The sequence below is a fragment of the Ornithorhynchus anatinus genome, chromosome 15, assembly GCF_004115215.2.
Source record: "Ornithorhynchus anatinus isolate Pmale09 chromosome 15, mOrnAna1.pri.v4, whole genome shotgun sequence".
Taxonomy (NCBI): domain Eukaryota; kingdom Metazoa; phylum Chordata; class Mammalia; order Monotremata; family Ornithorhynchidae; genus Ornithorhynchus; species Ornithorhynchus anatinus.
In genome coordinates this window covers 14629112-14642623 of record NC_041742.1, presented here as the reverse complement: position 1 = coordinate 14642623, position 13512 = coordinate 14629112, and the positions used below count along the sequence as shown (strand labels likewise).

Genomic DNA, 13512 nt, shown 5'->3' with positions numbered 1-13512 from the left:
AGGGTAATTATGGTAATTAAGCCATCTCGGAGGAGAAGGAGATTGTCCAGGTATTTCTTTGAAAGGGATCCCGTGTACACTTATACTAAGGGACCCCAGAAAACAGACTCGCAGGTATTTTATCGGCCACCGCTGTTTCTGTTGAAATTTGCCTTTTGAAATGAAAGAGGTGCTTAGCGTTATTGAACGCGAGAGCAAAATAAATAGTTTATTAGAGGCCCCAGTGGCAGGATTCTCTTTTGAACGCCCCGCTCGGTTTCTGCCACCTTCAGACCATCAAATATTCAACAGGAACATCCTGGCAGTGTTTCTGTGGTGACCTTCAACTTAATCTTTGAGTAGCTAAATTAAAAGGCTGATTTAGTCCTAGTGATATTTTGAAACCTTAATCACATTTAGTCCTGATGTATCTGTGCCGTTTGCTGTTAGGTTCTTGTTCTTTCTCCAGCCCTGGCTGTTGGAGTCAGCGTGGTGGAGTGGAAAGATTCCCCGGACCTGGGAGTTTGCCGCGTGACCTTGGGCAAGTCACTTAGCCTCTCTGGGCCTCAGATTCCTCATCTGGAAAATGGGGATTCAGTACCTGTTCTCCCTACTAGGAGAAGCAGCGTGGCTCAGTGGAAAGAGCACGGGCTTTGGAGTCAGAGGTCATGAGTTCGAATCCCAGCTCTGCCATTTGTCAGCTGTGTGACTGTGGGCAACTCATTTCACTTCTCTGTGCCTCGGGTACCTCGTCTGTAAAATGGGGATTAAGACTGTGAGCCCCACCTGGGACAACCCGATTCCCCTGTGTCTACCCCAGCGCTTAGAACAGTGCTCTGCACATAGTAAGCGCTTAACAAATACCAACATTATTATTATTATTACTGCTTAGACTGTGATTCCCACCTGGGACCTCATTATCTTGTATCTACTCCCATACTTAATACAGGGGCGTATTATAAGTACATAACAGATAGTCCAATCATTATTTTGAGAAATATTTTATTAATTATCTGCCTCCCCCATTAGCTGGTAAGCGGCCTGTGGGCAGGGAACCTTTGTCTTGCTTCCAGAGTACTCTCCCAAGCGCTTAGTTGAGCGCTTAGCTCTCCACAGATGCTCACCAGTACCATACGTTGATTTTGAATGACCAAGTAGGATAAAGGGCCGTTAGTCTGTAAACTTCTTTAAGGGCTCGAAACCCATGTCTTACTGCCACTGTACTCTCCCAAGCGTTCAGCACAGTGCTTCGCCCTCAGTAGAGGTTCCGAATTTATCGCCGATTGACTCCCGGCTGCCTCGACTGCGACTCTCTGTCTTTGTTCAGTTCCCCGCATCCGGGGTTGTGCGGAGACTTGATTTAACTTTTCTCCGGCAAGTTTAAACGCGGGGCCGTGGGGCTTCTAGTGTTCCGAGATCAGGAGGCGTGAATAAATCGGTTCTTTAGAGCTCAGAGAACCAAGATCAATTTAGTAAGCACCAACACGGAAACAAATAGACCCTTTCCAGCTATTAATAAAGAAGGATAATCGGCACCATTAGTCACGGCATTTAATTTTGCCGAAGAAGCAGTTAGCCGGTGGCCTTCCTCAAGGTGATGTTTTTACCGGGAGGCGTTTTCGAACTCCAGGGCTCTGCGTTTTATAAATAGGAACCCTCCACTGAGGGATAAAAGGGAAAGGACGGTATCGAATCCGTTTCTGTTTTACACCACACGACTTAGAGGACGTGTCAGGAGGGCGATGAAACCAAGCCGTGGCTAGCGGTTGAAAGACACGCCGGTAAGGGATGATTTGCCGTAAGTGCTCGAGAGGAAGAAGTCATCTCACGCGGGTGTGCCGTTTTATTCGGCGTCGTTTGATCGTTGCTCCCGCGTGCTGATCGCCGTAAGTGATCGTAAAAATCACAGGGCTGCAATCTAGTAGGAAAAATGAGGAATGCCTCGGTGAGGCCATAGAGCGCAATGTCTCCTTTGGGGATCTAAAACAATTCACCTCTATTTTCATTAGAGTCCCGGAATGTCACCTCTCTGCGGAAATAACCGCGAGCTCTAGACTGTGAGCTCGTGGTGGGCAGGGAATGTGTCGGTTCATTGTCGAATTGTATTCTCTCAAGCGCGCGGTAAATACGGTTGAATGAATGAATAAATAACATAGCAGGGAGAGGTGAAAGAGACCCCTCCCCATCAGTCTGTATCATCCACAGTGTTTACTGAGCGCCTTCTGGAAGCAGAGCACTCTCAGGGAATGCAGCAGAGGTGGAATAATAATAATCATGGGACTTGTTAAATGCTCACTATGTGCCAAGCACTGTTTTAAGCACTGGGGTAGATACAAGTTAGTTTGGACACAGTCCTTGTCCCGCATAGGGCTCACACTCTTAATCCCCATTTTACAGTTGAGGTGACCGAGGCCCAGAGAAGTGAAGTGACTTGCCCCGGGTCACACAGCAGACATGTGGTGGAGCTGGGATTAGAATCCATGACCTTCTGACCCCCAGGCCTGGGCTCTAGCCACCGAGCCACGCTGCTTTTCTGGGAGACGGACTTCACGGCCAAGGAACGTGTCTACCGTGACCACCAGTGAGCCACTGTTGGTGTGCAGTGGGTAGGATGGGGAGCTCCCGAGACGTTTTCCTCATTCCTTCATTCAGTTGTATTTAATGAGCCCTTATTGTGTGCAGAGCACTGTACTAAGCTCTTGGGAGAGTACCATAGAACAATAAATGGACACATTCCCTGCCCACAACATGCTTACAGTCTAGAGGGGGACAGAGATTAATATAAATACATCAATTACGGATATTAATTCAGTCAATGTGACAGAGCTGCTGGAATGGCAGGTCTGGCTCGAGATTCCGAGGATTTGGTTCCATGGTCCCTGTGGGGTGCAGGAGTGGGAGGATTCTCCATCTGGAAGTGTCCCGCTCGGTGGATAATAATCATAATGGGCATTTGTTAAGCGTTTACTCCGTGCCAGGCACTGTACTGAGCAGTGGGGTAGATAGAAGATAATCAGGTCCTAGATGAGGCGCACAGTCTAAATCTCGTCTTACGCTGTCGCGTCGCCTCCGACCCATAGCGACGCCATGGATGCATCTCTCCCAGAACGCCCACCTCCATCTGTAATCATTCCGGTAATGTAGCCACAGAGTTTTCTTGGTAAAAATCCGGAAGTGGATTACCACTGCCTTCTTCCGCGCAGTAAAATAGAGGCCCCTACCCTCGACTCTCTCCCACGCCAACGCTGCCCGGCTCAGGTGAGTTTTGACTGGTAGCAGATGGCCTTCCACTCGCTAGCCACCGTCCAAGCTAGGAATGGAACGGGTAGGCCTCTGCTCGACTCTCCCTTCCGTAATCGAGACTGATAGAGCACTGGAAACTCTCCAGGTGTGACCCTGAGAGGGGCACAGTCTAAGTAGAAGAACGGTAATAATAATAATAACTGTGGTAGTGAAGTATCTACTCTGTGCCGAGCTCTGTACTAAGGTCGGGTAGATAAAAAATAATCAAAGTTGGAGGAAGATTAGGTATTGTATCCCCATTTTGCAGGTGAGGGAACTGAGGCACCGAGAAGCAGAGTGGCTTGCCCAGGGTCACCCAGCAGGCAAGTGGCGGAGCCGGGATTAGAACCCACGTCCTCCGACTCTCGGGCCTGTGCTCTTTTCATTAGGCCACTCTGCTCTGGCGCTATTACGTCTCCGTTAATTTCAGAAGACGTTTTATCCTGTTTCCGGAGCCGTTTTAGCTTTTCCCTCCACTTTGAGAAGCGAACCCAGTCTCCCTCTGTATCCACTGACCTAAAGATACTTGATAGGTAACAGAGTCTTCTTTGAAGATGATTTCACTGGGCTCTCTGATGAGGTGTCAAAAAGCAAACACCAAAGCGGGCAATTTTAGACCATTGCAGAGACATTTTCAGTCTGAGGTTTCATTTTGTAAAGCAAATGTTAGGTCAGATGGGAATAGGGCCTGTGACGATAAATGGCTTCGTCTCCGCCTTTACAGTTCAACGAGAAATAGGCCTAGTGTATACATATGTGTAGACATGCATATATAATAATAATCACTGTTTTATTTATTAAGCACTTACTGTATGCCAAGAGCTGCTCTAAATGCTGGAGCAGATACAAGTAATCAGGTTCCACATGGGGCTCACAGAGAAAGTAAGAGGACGAGCAGGTATTGAAACCCCATTTTGCCAATAAGGGAATTGAGGCCGAGAGAAGTTAAGTGACTCGACCGAGGTCACGTAGCAAGTAAACGCGTAGGCGGAATTAGAACCCAGGGCCTTTGACTCCCGGGCCCGCTTATTTTCCTATTAGGTTACGTTGCTTCCCCTGTGTACATTTTTGAATGTGCGTATGTGCATCTAACTGCACAAAAGAGTTATTCTCCAAAATTCAATTCTATTTTGTTTTAACGATTTTTGTTCCAGTCTCAACTTGGACTGCCACTGGCATTTCAGATTTTAAAGACCAACATGCAAAGCAGTTTGGATCCTCTTTAAAAAAGAAAAAAAAATCTGCAACCCTAGGAGATAATTATCACTTCACTTGACTTCTTTGTTTTTGAGAAATAACAGACATACCCTTGCTTTGCCTGGGTTAGATAAATGCAGTAATTTTCCTCCTCCTTTCTGGTTTTCCCCCCCTCTTCCTGTAATTTACTCCCCGATCATAACTTCCCTTCTCATTTCCTCTCCTCCCTCTCGTGCCCGCTCCCCCAACTGACATCTCGCCACAAAGGCCCCCTTAGCAACTTGTGTACGTATCATTTCCCACTCTACAATTTGAGCATTTCTCTGCATTCGACTTATCCGTCTCCCCGTTCTCGTTCTCCTCCTACCTGTAAATCATTCTGAGCCTCCTTCTCCCCGGCTCGGTCGTCAACTCTCCGAGGACAGGGATGGTGTCTTCCAAATCCGGAACTTTCCCGACTGCCCCGTCTCCCCCGATGCGTCTCCCACCTCCCCATCCGATTCCTCTAGACCGTAAGCTCGTCGTGGGCGGGGATTGTGTCTGTTTATTGTTATGTTGTACTCGCCCAAGAGCTTAGTACAGTGCTCTGCACATAGTAAGCGCTCAGTAAGAACCATTGATGAGGATCTCTTCCCCCTGCTGAAGTAAAAGTTCGTTACTTTCACCTCAACCCTCCCCTTAACCCTTATGTGCCTCACTTTATTCGCCTAGAAAAGAGCTTGGCCCGTAGTAAGTGCTTAACTAATACCCTGATACTGTCGATTGATAGATGACTGCTGTGTTCTCTGCACACAGTTAAGTGCTCAGTAAATATCATTATTATAATAATAATGTTGGTATTTGTTAAGCGCTTACTATGTGCAGAGCACTGTTCTAAGTGCTGGGGTAGATACAGGGTAATCAGGTTGTCCCACGTGAGGTTCACAGTTAATCCCCATTTTCCAGATGAGGGAACTGAGGCACAGAGAAGTTAAGTGACTCGCCCACAGTCACACAGCTAAGTGGCAGAATCGGGATTCGAACCCATGAACTCTGACTCCCAAGCCTGTGCTCTTTCCACTGAGCCACGATTATCAGAGAAGCCGCACAGCCTAGTGGAAAGAGCACAGGCCTGGAAGTCCGAAGGACCTAGGTTCTAATCCTGGCTCTACCACTTGTCTGCTGAATGACCCTGGGCAAGTCATTTCACTTCTCTGCGTTTTAGTTACCTCATCTGTAAAATGGGGATTTAAGACTGTGAACCTTAGTGGGACAGGGACTGTGTCCAACTTAATCATCTACCTCGGTGCTTAGGACAGTGCCTGGCACATAATAAGCGCTTAACAATTACCGCAATTATTATTAGTAGTAGTAGTAATAGTGATATGTTATATAATATATAATAAATACGATTGATTGATTGATGAGGCCTAGAGACGTGAAGTGACTCTGCCCAAGGACACACAGCTGGCCAGTAATGATAATACTACTAATAATAATGGTATTTGTTAAGCTCTTACTATGTGCCAGGCACTATACTGAGTTCTGGGGTGGATGTAAGCAAATCGAGTTGGACACAGTCCCTGTCCCACGTGGGGCTCACAGTCCCAATCCCCATTTTACAGATGAGGTCACTGAGGCCCAGAGAAATAAAGTGACCTGGCCTCGGGTCACACAGTGGACAAGTGGCGGAGCCCGGATTAGAACTCATGACCCTCTCACTCCCAGGCCCAGGTTCGAGCCACTAGGGACATCATGCTGCTTCTCTCCCAGTAGCCCAGCTGGGATGAGAACTAGGGTTTCTAGATCCCACAGTCCGTGCTCTTTCGAGTAAACCTTCCCGCCGCGCCACCGCTTATGTAATTCTCCAGACGGTAGGTACTCGGCAGGATCCCAAAATGCCGAAAGTGGGTGAGGAGCTCAGGAGGACGAGCCCACGTCGGCTACCATTTGCAAATACTCTCCTCAGCAGCGAATCACCGGGAAGGGTAGCGATGGAAGCCGACGGCCGATGCTTCGACTCGCCCCGACTGGTCCCTGCTTCACTTTGGGGAGAAAAGGGAACGGAGAGGAATTTTGTTCAACCTCTCGTCGTCTCTTCCGAGCTCCTTTGAAGTCCCTGCCAGTGCTTGCCAGCCCCGATTAGATCAAAACAGATTGCTAACGGCGGGTTCTACGACGGGGAAGAGAGCCTGAGTCTGAGGTACTGGGGGAGAGTCAGCTTCACGTCCGATTAGACTCATTAGAAAACCATTTAGTTCTTTCGGAGGAACAAAAGTGACATCAAGTGCCCTCCACTAATTCATATAAATCCAGCCGGGAGGAGAGTTGGCTGCGTTGAGGAAGCGAGCGTCGGCGCTAACGGGCTTCCGATGGGTCGGTTCTGATTTTAAGAACCGGAACCTGTGACCCCCGCCGGATCCTGCTGATGATATAGGCGCATATCAAGCAATCGATAAAGATAATGGTGGTGTCGCGCACACTTCTAAGCACCTGGGTTGATGCAGACTAATAATAATAGTAATTGTGGCATTTGTCAAGCGCTTACTACGTGCCAGGCACTGTAGGAGTTGCTGGGGTGGATGCAAGGTAATAATAATAATATTAATTGTGATATTTGTCAAACGTCTACTATGTTCCAGGCACCGTACTAAGCGCTGGAGATGCAAGTTGTACTTTCCAAGTGCTTAGTATAGTGCTCTGCACACAGTCAGTGCTCAGTCAATGCGATTGAATGAATATGAGGTAATGGGGTTGGACACATTCTCTGTTCCACATAGGGCTCACGGTCTTAATCCCCATTTTACAGATGAGGGAACCGAGGCACAGAGAAGTGAAGTGATTCCCCCAGGGTCACACAGCAGACAAGATTTAGAAACCAGATCCTTCTGACTCCCAGGCCTGGGCTTCATCCACTGGGCCGCTCTCCTTCCCACAGAGGGCCTTCTCCGTTCAGAGCTCTTTACTCTGTTCAGATCTTCGAACTGAGGGCCTTCTGAGATCAAAGGAGTGTTCAGGACACCTACTGAGAAGCAGCATGGCTTAGCGGCTAGAGCCCGGGCCTGGGAGTCAGAAGGACCTGGGTTCTAATCCTAGCTCTGCCATATCTCTACTCTGTGACCTTGGACAGGTCACTTAACTTCTCTGGGCCTCAGTTACCTCATTTACAGATGAGGATTAAGAGTGTGAGCCCCATGTGGGACAATGACTGTGTGCAACCTTCTTAACTGGTATCTACCCCTTGGAGCATAGTCAGCGCTTAACAAGTACCATAATCATCATCATCATTATTAGAATGCTGTATTAGGTTCCTACAGTGCCCAGAATATCGTACTGAGCGCTTCCTGTAGGCAGGCTGTGATAGCGTACTGAGCACCTTCTGGGTGCTTAGCTCTCTTCTCGGTGCTTTCCTGGCGAAGCACTGTAGTGGCGTCTACCGTGTGCGCGGTTCTGTACTGAGAGCCTTTCAGAGCACTCTGCTGAGAGTCCTCTGCGGGTGGAGTCCTATACCAGCTGCCTGAAGTGATTCAGTAGTACTGAATGACAAGCAGCATGGCCTATTATTCGGAGCCCGGGTCTGGAAGTCAGAAGGACGTGGGCGGCAGAGTGAAGTACGGACAGGAGTGGGGAGAGAGGCAGGAGGCTGGCTTGCCGATACAATAATCCAACCGCGATATTAAGTGATTGGATTAACGTTTGGATGGAGAGGAAAGGGAGGATTTTAGCCGTCTTGCGGGGTGGGACCGACGGGATTTAGTGATGGATTGAATCTGTGGGAGAGAGGAGTCGAGGATCACACCAAGACTGTGGGCTTGTGAGATAGGAAGGATGGTGGTGCCGTCTACAGTGATGGGAAAGTGGGGGAGGACAGAGTTTGTATGGGAAGATAAATTCACTTTAGGGGCTCACGGTGTAAGAGGGAGGGAGAACTTGCCTTATCCTCATTTTACAAGTGAAGAAACTGAGGCCCAGAGGGTTTTTTTTTTTTAAAAAGGTATGGGTTAAGCGCTTACTATATGCCAGGCACTATACTAAGCGCTGGGGAACATACAAGCCATTCAGTTTGGAGGCAGTCCCTGTTCAAAGTCGGGGCTCACAGACTTAATCTTTTTACAGATGAGGTAACTGAGGCCCAGATTAGTGAAGTGACTTGCCCAAATGCCACACAACAGACACGTGGTAGACCCACTATCAGAACCCAGGTCCTTCTGACTCCAAGTTCTCTGTTCTTTCCACTAGGCCAGGCTTATTGGTATTTCCAATAAGGATCCAAGTCCTGAAATGTGGGATTTTCCAAGGAATCCGGCTAAAGCCCGGACCCGGGTTCCATTTCCTGAACCTAGAATTCTTTTTTTAACCCCAAGACTAATAAAAAAGATAACAGATCTTTCTTTTTTTTTTTTGGCAAATAACACGTGCTGTGAGAAAACTTAAAATAACATAATATTAATTTTATTCTTGACAAAAATGAAATCCCGCCACAGTCATTAGATAAGAATGGAAGTGAACAGTCAGGGGCAGGAAATTAAAAATGGTACTTGGTTTAAGGGGAGGTGATAGAGAGTTGGGAAATCCCATAAGGAGGGGGAGAAGGTAATCCGGTTAGTGAACGTCGAGGTAGGGCATTGAGGCGAGAGGAAGAGAGAAGAAGTAGCCCAGCCTGATGGGCAGAACGTGGGACCGAAAGTTGAGACGCTCGTTCTAATCCCAACTCTGTCACCGGCCTGCCGTGCGACCTTGGGCAACTCACTTAGGCTCTCTGGTCTTCGATTTCCTCAAAGAGGATAAAATGTAGAGAAGCAGCATGGCCTAGTGGATAGACCTCAGGCCCGGGTGCCCGAAGGACCCGGCTTCTAATCCCGGATCTGCCACTCGTCTGCTGTGCGTCCTCGGGCAAGTCGTTTCACATCTCTGGGCCTCCTTTACCTCATCTGGACAATGGGGATGGAGACTGTGAGCTCCTTGTGGGACAGGGACTGTGTCGCTTAGTACAGTGCTCTGCGCATAGTAAGCGCTCAATAAATACTATTGAATGAATGAATGAATGAACAGTGTTTGGCACATAGTAACTGCTTAACAAATACCAACATTATCATTATTATGTGCAGAGCACTGTACTAAGAGCTTGAGAGAATACAGTGCTGCAACAGAATTAGCGGCTACTTGCAGTCTAGAGGCGGAGGCAGATGCTGCTATAAATCAATAAGTAATTTATGATATGTAATGTATAGATAGGTACAGACCACCTGCTCCGGTGGCCGGGCTGTCTGGAAAGGAGGATGCCCCCCTTTCATCTCCCCTCAGCTAAGCCCCCTTTCCCCCTTTCCCTCTGCTCCTCCCCCCTCTCCCTTCCCCTCCCCTCAGCACTGTGCTCATTTGCTCATTTGTATATATTTTTATTACCCTATTTACTTTGTTAACGAGGTGTACATCCCCTCGATTCTATTTACTGTTATTGTTTTTGTCCGTCCGTCTCCCCCGATTAGACTGTAAACCCATCAGTGGGCAGGGACTGTCTCTATCTCAGAGGAGCAGCGTGGCTCAGTGGAAAGAGCCCGGGCTTTGGAGTCAGAGGTCATGGGTTCGATTTCCGGCTCGGCCACTTGTCAGCTGTGTGACTTTGGGCGAGTCACTTAACTTCTCGGTGCCTCAGTTCCCTCATCTGTAAAATGGGGATTAAGACTGTGAGCCCCACGTGGGACAACCTGATTCCCCTGTGTCTACCCCAGCGCTTAGAACAGTGCTCGGCACATAGTAAGCGCTTAACAAATACCAACATTATTATTATCTGTTGCCGAATTGTCCATTCCAAGCGCTTAGTACAGTGCTCTGCACATAGTAAGCGCTCAATAAATACTATTGAATGAATGAATGATTAACTTGTTTCTACCCCAGTGCTTAGAGCACTGCCTGGCATAAAGTATTTAGCAAATACCATTTTTTGAAAAAGTGCTTTCTCTCTCCATCTTAGATTGTGAGCTCCATGTGGCAGAGGGTCTGTGATCTGATTAGCCCCAAGGCGCTTGGTCTGTAGTGAGCACTCGGTAAGCACCATCAGCCTAAAAATCCCCCGAGGAGAAAGGGAAGGAAATGGAGGGGGAAAGAGAGGAATTCCTCAAAAAGGAGGGCGAATGGTGGGAGAGGGGAACGGATGCATCTCCTCTGGGCAGACCATCAAGTGGAAATTTTGCAGGCAGGGGATTCATGGCAAGAAATCCCTGCAGGGGCGGGGAGGACGATAACAACTGGTTTGTCAGGCACTTGGACCATCACCGACGGAACATCAGATGATTGATGTATCGCTAGCGGCATTACGGTCTTTTAAGGAGATTATAAAAGCTGATGATAACTCCACTCTCAAGATAAATAAATAAAAACCGTCTGACCTACGAAGAAACAATACCCGCTTTCCTTTCTCCGTGAGGTAGGTATGTAATTCACAAGCTGAGTGAGTCATAAAGGTTCTCTCCCAACTAAACCGACATGATCACCCTCGTGGGAAAGCTATTTCAACTATTCCTAGTGACTCACTGGAGTTTATTTCGTGTTAAACTTTGGAATGCAATCTTTTTTCTTTGACTCTGACATTAGTGGAGAAAAGCGGGAGTTGGTGAAGCATCAATTAAGGACCTTCCGTTTGTCGTACGGGAACACAAATCGTTCGGCTTTTAGTCGCAGCTTGAGCGTGCGCAGAAAATTTAAAAAATAGTTGCCCAGAATTAGCACATGGTAAAATCCTTCCTCGGAGAGGAGAGGGATCCTATCAAAAACTGCCGTGTGGACCACCTGGGTCTAATGGCTAATGGCCAAAATTCTCCCATTCATAATAATGTTGGTATCTGTTCAGCGCTTACTATGTGCAGAGCACTGTTCTAAGCGCTGGGGTAGATACAAGGTAATCGGGTTGTGCCCCATGAGGCTCACAGTCTTAATCCCCATTTTACAGGTGAGGGAACCGAGGCACCGAGAAGTTAAGTGACTTGCCCACAGTCACACAGCCGACAAGTGGCAGAGCAGGGATTCAGTAGTATTTATTGAGCGCTTACTAGGTGCCGAGCACGGTACTAAGTGCTTGAATGTACAATTCGGCAACAGATAAAGACAATCCCTGCCCAATGGCGGGCTCACGCTCTAATCATCTTGACTGGAGTGTTTTTAATCAGTGCTATTTATTGATTACTCACTGTGTAAGGAACATCCTACTAAACTCATGGGAGAGTACGGTTCGACAGAGTTGGTAGAGGCATTCCTTCTCAACCATGGGCCTACAGTCTAGGGGTTTTGGGTGAAAGAGTATCCAGTAAGAGACAAATTAAGAAGGTAATGTTTCTGCCAATTCTGTCATACCCTCCCAAGTGGTCTGCCCATAGGAAGTGCTCAATAAATACCAGTGATTAGGCAAAAACGACAACATTGGAAAGAGTACTGAGAATCAGCATGGCCAAGTGGAGAGGGCACAGGAGTCAGAAGGACGTGGGTTCTAATCCTGGCTCCGCCACTTGTCTGCTATGTGACCTTGGGCAATTCACTTCTCTGTGCCTCAGTTCCCTCATCTGTAAAATGGGGAACGAGACTGTGAGCCCCATGTGGGATAGGGACTGTGTCCAACCCAGTTTGCTTGTATCCACCCCAGTGCTTAGTACAGCGCCCGGCATATAGTAGGTGCTTAACAAATACCGCAATAATTACTATTATTATTATTCCCGGGAATGTGACGGTGGCTACCTTCGCTGTCTGCAGCTCATTACCTTGTCCACAAGTCGTTTGAAGATAGTCACGCAGCAGGTATTCCCTACCCTAAATCCCGAACACTTGTTTATTCTTTTCAAAAGTGACATCCAAGGGGTTTTTGGTGCCTGGAGATCACCACTGTCAAGCAGTAACCGGTTTTTATGGAGCACCTTTTGAGCTCAGAGCACTTTGCCGAGAGGTTGGGTGAATTCAGTCGAGTTCGGAGACCTCATTTCTATCAACCGTTCCTTCGATCGATCTTATTTTTTGAGCGATCCCTGTGTGCCCAGTATTGTGCCAAGCGCTTTGGAGAGTACACTAGAGTTCCCAGCCCACACGGGCTATCGTCCAGGAGCTTAAAAGGAATAGCAATAGTAATGATAATGTTACCATTGATAATAATTGTATTTGTTAATAATAATTGATAATAATTATGGTATTCGTTAAGCGCTTACTAGGTGCCGGACACTGTTCTAAGAACTGGGGTGGATCCAAGCAGATCGGGTTGGACACAGTCCCTGTCCCACGCGGGGCATCACAGACTCAGTCCCCATTTTACAGATGAGGTAACCGAGGCCCAGAGAAGTGAAGTGACTTTCCCAAGGTCACGCAGCAGACTATGTGCCAAGCACTGTATTAACCGCAGGGCTAGACAGAAGATCAGCAGGTCCTACACAGGGCTCCCATTCTAATTGATTCTTGATTCTATTTATTGCCACTGTTCTCGTCTGTCCGTCTCCCCCGATTAGACCGTAAGCCCGTCAAAGGGCAGGGACCGTCTCTATCTGTTACCGATCTGTACATTCCAAGCGCTTAGTACAGTGCTCTCCACATAGTAAGCGCTCAGTAAATACTATCGAATGAATGAATGAATTCTAAGTCAGAGAGAGAACCCGTCAATGGGCAGGGATTGCCTCTATCTGTCGCCGAATTGTACATTCCAAGCCCTTAGTACAGTGCGCTGCACATAGTAAGCGCTCAGTAAATACTTCTGAATGAATGAACAAGTTTTGCATAGCCATTTTGCAGATGAAGAAACTGAGGCCCGGAGAAGTGAAGCCAATTGCCCAAGGTCGCACGGCCGGTACGTGGTGGTGGTGGGTTGGGAAGCCGGGTTCCCTGACTCCCAGTACTATTTCCTGGTTGTGAGGGAGTGTTTAAAGACTAGGGTGTGCAAGCTACGTTCGGAAAGGCCAAGGGATGAGAAATTAATGGGGTAAGGTCTCCTAGAACGGTTCCAGTGCTTAGAACAGTGCTTGGCGCCTAGTAAGCGGAAGCAGCGTGGCTCAGTGGAAAGAGCACGGGCTTTGGAGTCAGAGGTCATGGGTTCGAATCCGGGCTCGG

The 13512-nt window shown here is 47.9% G+C and overlaps 1 non-coding gene across 1 annotated transcript; it reads right to left on the bottom strand.

The window, feature by feature from the left end:
* Positions 1-3247: 3247 nt before the first annotated feature.
* LOC114817111 lies at positions 3248-3385 on the bottom strand. The gene has a single exon (XR_003764961.1). It is a non-coding gene; the product is annotated as a small nucleolar RNA SNORA7 (small nucleolar RNA).
* Between the last annotated feature and the right edge of the window lie 10127 nt (positions 3386-13512).